This window comes from Giraffa tippelskirchi, chromosome 9 (assembly GCF_054371585.1).
Source record: "Giraffa tippelskirchi isolate mGirTip1 chromosome 9, T2T-mGirTip1v1.2.pri, whole genome shotgun sequence".
Lineage (NCBI taxonomy): Eukaryota > Metazoa > Chordata > Mammalia > Artiodactyla > Giraffidae > Giraffa > Giraffa tippelskirchi.
Genome location: NC_137283.1, coordinates 161,998,961 through 162,005,415, shown reverse-complemented (window position 1 = coordinate 162,005,415; position 6,455 = coordinate 161,998,961). Strand labels below are relative to the sequence as shown.

The 6,455-nt window shown below is 48.0% G+C and overlaps 1 long non-coding RNA gene across 3 annotated transcripts; it reads left to right on the top strand.

The window, feature by feature from the left end:
* Positions 1 to 244: 244 nt before the first annotated feature.
* LOC145520808 (uncharacterized) lies at positions 245 to 6,169 on the top strand. 3 transcript variants are annotated; one of them, XR_014064844.1, is made up of 4 exons: positions 245 to 1,957; positions 2,450 to 2,563; positions 4,692 to 4,766; positions 4,852 to 6,169. It is a non-coding gene; the product is annotated as an uncharacterized LOC145520808 (long non-coding RNA). The 3 variants fall into 3 exon arrangements; XR_014064843.1 differs by having other exon boundaries at positions 280 to 1,957; positions 2,450 to 2,536; XR_014064842.1 differs by having other exon boundaries at positions 1,138 to 1,814.
* Positions 6,170 to 6,455: the final 286 nt, after the last annotated feature.

The following is a 6,455-nucleotide window of genomic DNA, read 5'->3' as shown; positions in this document are numbered from 1 at the left end:
GGGACTGAGACACCAACTCCCCCCCACACCCCCTCCCCAAGCTCCAGCAATGATGGAGGGACCAGACTCTGAGCCTCACACCCGAGGGCATGGCGTGCAGAGCCTTGGAGCTGCTGGAAGGACTGTGTGGCTCTGGCTCCGGCTGGTCACGGGGTGTCCATGGCGCTATAATTAGATTTTGGACACGCAGATGGGGAGAGGGAAGTGGGGTAATTAAAGATTAACCTATCAGATGCTGGGCCTCATCCTCTAAAAGGGAGCCGGTCTGCAGCGAGTTCCACACCCCGGCCCCTCAAGGGCAGAGGTGTCAGCTGGTCATCGCCAGAGTCCTGGAGCTGCCCTGGATGGGAGCCTGTCTTTCACACCAGCATCGGTCCAGTGAGCACGGACTGGACGTGTCTGCAGATGCAAGGCAGGGGCGGGGCACCCGGAAACCTGACTCTGCGTTCGGGCTGCAGGATCCTGTGGATGAAGGGCTCCAGGGAGTATCCACGGGAAGGACAGCTCACTCTGAACTTGAGCTGGGGCGTGGGAGCAGGGTCCCCACCGGCAACGCAAGGCTTTCAGAAGCTGGCCCAGCTGAGCTACCATTCAGCAAGGCTCTAAAACCTCCAGCCTATGTCCCCCAAAGATCTGCTTTTCACAGGAGGAGGCCGGCTTTCCCCCTTCGTTTCTAGGAGTGAGAAGAGGGCTGGAGTGACTGGGACAACTGAACATAAGCTCTGCGCTCTGCCTGCCTGGTGACTCAGGTTCAGGGAGGTGTCTAATCCCGGGCCCTCCTCACAGGAGCTGTGTTACTTCAGTCAAATTACTAAACCTCTCTGTGGCGGGAGATTGCAGTCGAGGCCGCCAGTTGGTCCTGCCTCCCTTTTCCCAGCGCCCTCTCACTGACTCTGGGCTTGGCCGTGGAATGGTGGTGGCCGATGGGACAGAGACAGAACTCACAGCTGAGACTTGAGAAGCTCCATCTCCCACTGCCCTGTAGCCCTCCTGCAGCCCTGCTAGAAGATGCAGATGAGGCCTGGTCTCCTGTCTCTCTCTCCCTGACGGGGGCAGGGGGCCATCCTGGCCAGACGAGGCCTGGTCTCCTGCCTCTCTCTCCCTAACGGGGGCAGAGGGCCATCCTGGCCAGACGAGGCCTGGTCTCCCTGCCTCTCTCTCCCTGACGGGGGCAGGGGGCCATCCTGACCCCAGACTGCAGGGCACAGCCGCCCCTGAGCTGCCTAGCTGGGTTGCAGAACCATCAGCCCAGTTCATAGCCCCTGGCTGCAGCCAGCACACGTGGGGAGGTCTGTCATACAGCAGCCGGAACTGACATGTCCTAAGCTCCTAAGCCTTCAACGTCTTCTTTGCTAAAATGGGGACAGTGAACGTACAGTCACCACCCTCTCATCCATGGTCTTGGCTTTTCTGGTTTCAGTCACCAGTGGTCAACCGGGGTCTGAAAACATTAAATAAAAATTTTCAGAGGTACACTGCACATATGTTTTGAATTGTGCGCCTTTCTGAGTAGCCTGAAGAAATCTGTGCCCACAGCTCCAACCTGCCCGTGGTGGAGATCACCCATGTGTCCTGCACGTCTTGCCTGTTCGTCACTCAGGAGCCCTCGATCATCAGACCGACAGCTGAGGGATCACAATGCTGGTGTTCAAACTCCTTGGTTTTACTGAGTAATTAATCCACAGTGCAGGAGGAGTGATGCTGGCCACTGGGGTCTGCCACAAAGCAGGAAATCTTCCTTTAAGTGAAAAGGCGAAAGTTCTCAACTTCATAAGGAAAGAAACAGATCATATGCTGAGATTGCTAAGATCATGGTGAGAGTGACTCTTCTGTCCATGAAATGTGAAGAAAGCAAAAGAAATACGTACTAGTTTTGCTGTCACACCTCAAGCTGTAAAAGTTACGACCACACCGCTTAAGTGCTTAGTTAAGATGGAAAAAGCATTAAAGTTGTATAGTAAGATACTTTGGGAGAGAGGGAGGGGGGAGCTTCCTTACATAACTTTTATTACAGTGTTTGGTTATAATTGTTCTGTTTTATTACTTACTGTTGTTAATCTCTTACTCTGCCTAATTTATAAATTAAACTTTATCATAGGTATGTCTGTACAGGAGAAAACATGGTATCTCTGTGGTTTGGTACCATCTGTACTTCCAATTAATGCACTGCAGTCTTGGTCAGGACCCCCTGAGATAAGGGGGTGCTTTCCCTCCGAGGGGGTCATGATGATGAAGGGAAGTGAGTCAGCTCTCATTGATAACATGCGTTGTAAATATTACAGTTTGAAAAAAAGAAGTAACTAACCCTTTCCCTAAAATTTTAACTTCTACAAACAACTTCTTGGCACTTAAGAAATATCAACTATAACATTTAAAAATGTTATAAAAGCAAAGACACTGATGGCAGGGGGCACTCTCAGCATCATTTCTTCCAACCTCTCATCTCCAGGGACAACAAAGTGACCTCAGAGCCTCCGAGGTGAGCAGCTGGGGCAAGCTGTACACGACTCCCAACCTGAAATTTGACCGCAAGAAGGTACCATGCTACGTCTTAGAGGATCAGGTAACCCCAAATACAGACGCCCCTGAAACACCCTCCAGAGGAGACTCACTTCTGTTATCCATACCTCAGCTCTGAGCAGGTTGGGGAACCAAACGTTTATTTTGACAGGATGGGCCTCAGATTATGCCCCCCGCCTGGGCTAAAGAGTGGAAGGCCTTGAGCAGTCAGGGGTGCCAGGGGGGAGGGTGAAGCATGCGGGGTTTGGGTGTTTTGGTGGCGTCCAGTCGCTCTGTCGTGTCTGACTCTTTGCGACCCCATGGGCTGTAACAGCCCGCCTGTCCTTCACTATCTCCCGGTCTCTAAACAGCAAGGACAAGAAACGTTCAGTCTGATGGCTGACTCACTCATTTACACGCTGGGCGCTCAGAGTATGGGGAGTGTCATACTCTGTTCCGTTACTCCACCCCCCCCCCCCAAGCCCTCCACTGGGTTCTCCAAAGCACGACAAGGCGCTGGGATCCAGTTAAGCCCTGGAATGAATTCGAAGCAGGGTTTGAACTCAGACTTTCTGACTCCGAAGTCAGAATTCTCTCCTCTCTTCCAAGATAATCAGAAAGAGGAACCAAAGAATGTTTTGATTAAGTGGAAGGAGAAACAGTAGCAAAGACAGGGGCCTCATGAGGCAGTGTTTAAGACTTACAGGGCGAGCTGAGGGGGTCGGGGCGTGGGGTGGAGAGAGAGAGACTGGACCTAAAAAGTAGAAGACCCAGGTCAGTCCCCAACATTCACTGAGAACTGAGGACCCAGAGTCTAAAGCAGAGCAACAAAGAACTGACATAATTGCCAGGATGAAGCTTGGGCTGTGGGATTATCTTTCTGGTATTAAAAGAAGCTGATAAATTTCCACTCTCCCCACCCCTCCACAAGGATTATTACAAGAGCTGTTGGTAAGATCTGCTGTTTCACAGAAAAATGGGTTTTTGAACATGTTAGTCAGATTGTCAGGCTAAATCTCTTGAGTGCGTGGCTTGAACTTCTGTCGGGATGGCGTTTTTATTCATTCAGGAAGCGTTTACTAAACACCTGCTAAGAATAGTGCACAGTATGGGGGAACGCCAGAAAAACTCAAAACTGTGCTCCCAAGGCCTTTGCAAGGTTGGGGAGGTAATGGCACAGAGGTGAGTCTGAGCAGAGCGTGAGTGCCACTGAATACAGCGTCAGCAGAGCGGACCTGGGGCTTTGAAGAGAACACGGCGGGGGAGGAGGTAGGTATGAGAAGCACACCTGAGGGGCTTCCTGCAGGAGGAGGCCCTGGAGAGGCTGGGAGGGAGCCAGGCCCTCCGGCATGAGGAGGCCTCGTTTCCAGAATAAGACGTCGTTCCCAGGTCAGGTGTGGCCGGGTCACCAGGTCCTTAGGTGACAGCTGAGTGGTTAGGCCTTTAGGGGCAGTGGTGCAGAACGGCTGGCAGCTTCAACGTCATCCTACGGAGAAAGCCCCAGGTCCCTGCAAGAGTGTGGGAACCAACCACGGTGTGAATCTTGAGAGTTTAGTTGGTTGTCTGTAAAAAGAACTGCCATTCGACTTACTTTCCTTGTCTCAGAATACAAGTCATTTTTAGAAAAGCTAGTGTCTGGTCTTTGAAGACTCTAAGTAACTTGGAATTAGGGTGGCTGGATTTAGAAGATAGAAATAGGATGCCAGCTAAGTTCAAATTTCAGATAGACAGGGAGTAAATTTTGGCAGAAGCATGTCTCGAGAATCATTGGGCATTCTGAGTTTTGCCTGGGACCCCGCCTTGGAGGAAGTGAGGAGGCGCCAGGCACTATTCTAGGACGATGCATTTTGCTTACAGAAGTTCAGGGCACAGACAGGCCAGCCGTGCCTCCGTGCACACAGCAGCTGTGGGCCTGAAAAGGACTTTCTGTTCTTTCACGTGTCCATCATATTTAGAGTGACCTTGTATTTGAAGGAATCAAATACGTTTTCAGAGTAAAGAGTGTTTCTGTCATGGCAAAAAGCAATTATCTAATTCTAGCCCGGAGAATTCCATGGACAGAGGAGCCTGGCGGGCTACAGTCCACAGGGTCACAAAGAGCCGGACATGACTGAGCAACTAAGCACAATTATCCCATACATGTTAGTGTGTTTGATTTAAATCAAATATTTATATATTGGTTTTTCTCAAAGGAGAAGCACACAGAAGGAAAGCTTTTTTGCCCAGTCACGATGCACAACCCTGGAGGAGGCTCCATGAAGCCACTGGTAAGTCCTGAGAGCCCTGGTCTGGGAGCTCTGGGTGGAATCCCCCAGTCCCAGAAGGACAGATGGCTCGTCTCTCTCCTGCCAGAGCCCTCCGAGTGAAAAGCTGGAGCGGATGTCTTCTGATCCAGGATCAGCAGGGTTAGAGCAGAATTGACCAACAATGTCAGGACGCAGCGTTGAGAAAGAAGATCTCGGACTGGAGAATTAATTTTCTCTCCCTCCTGAGCAAAGCAGCTCTCCGCCTAAAGCTGAGAATCTTTCCAGAATGCAAGTCCTGAATGGAGACAGTCCAGTAAACTCCACGTGACCCTAATCACTCTGACCACGTTCTGCCACAGTTTGCAGTGGCCTAAATCTAACAGAGGGTCCATGTGACACGATCCTCTGGAGAACAAGGCCGAAGCTTGGCCAGTGTACCCGCGTTCCCGGCGGGGCCGGGGAGCGTTCTCTTCTAGAAACTAATCACAGCTGGAGGGCACTGGGAACTAAAACCTGTGTCCTGAGTTTCAGTGTTTTAGGTGATGTGATAACGAGGAACAGACCCCAGAGAGACAGAAGCTCTGGCTGAGAACGAACACTTGCTTACTAAATGTAATCTGCACAATTAGAACCTTGCAAAGATTTCAAACTGGAAATCCGGCAAAACTAGAAATTTCTCATGAGATTTTATGTTTTCTAGTAAATATCCCTCTTGCTCAGTCGCAGTTAGAAAATGATAAGCATCTGCCCATGATCCCAGAGGAATGTTTTTAAAGTAGCAGACTTTAAGAGAAAGCCCTGTAATTCTAATAAACTAAGAAACCTTCCTTTTCAGACACCTTTTGATTTTATGAGAAGAGTTTGTTTTCGTAATGTTTGTATAAGACCAGTTTGCTTTTTTCCAGTATAGAATCAATACTGTATTTGCCTACAACTCTTAAGTCTTACTTTTTTTTAAACTGCCAATTGTTAAAACAAAGCATGTGTATGGAAGCTAAGGAAAGGTAATATCTATAAAATATTAGTGAGTTTAGGTCTAAACAAAGATATTGGTAAGACTAACACAAACATTGAATGAAGATTCAAGATGAATTAGACTCAAGATAATTTTTTAAAATAAATCACAAGCACTGTGTCTCTCAGCATTAAAAACAACAGTAAAAACATTGATAAGAAATAGCCTTCAATGTTATATACTTTGGAAAATTAGAATAAAATTGAAATAAAATATTCTTTAAAACAGAACTCTTAGAAAAAAATGAGAGGAACATCAATGGATTTCCTACATTGATATTCTGAGAAACACTTCCAAAAACATTAATAAGAGTATCACGTAGAGGTCCACAGCCCAACAATTTTAGGGAAAACTCAGTGTGTTGTTTGAAATATTATTTTCATATTAAAGACTCTGATAAGTGCTGCAACCAAGAATCATGTTTGATTGTATTTAATCCACCCTTTTCAAAACTTACTTGCACGTAGGACCCCATTTCTTCCTGCATACCTATCAACGACCTAAAGATTATTTCTCAGGAAATACTAATTTGAGAAACAGTCCATGATTGAAAGACATCAGGTTCCCTGCCTTTATCACCCAAACTTTCAAAAGGACATGAAGAGCTATTGAAAAACATTCACTGAGATATTAACTCACGAAGTTAGTCAAAAGCGTGCCATCTATTTTTTTCACAGCATTGGTTATTTTCCAGC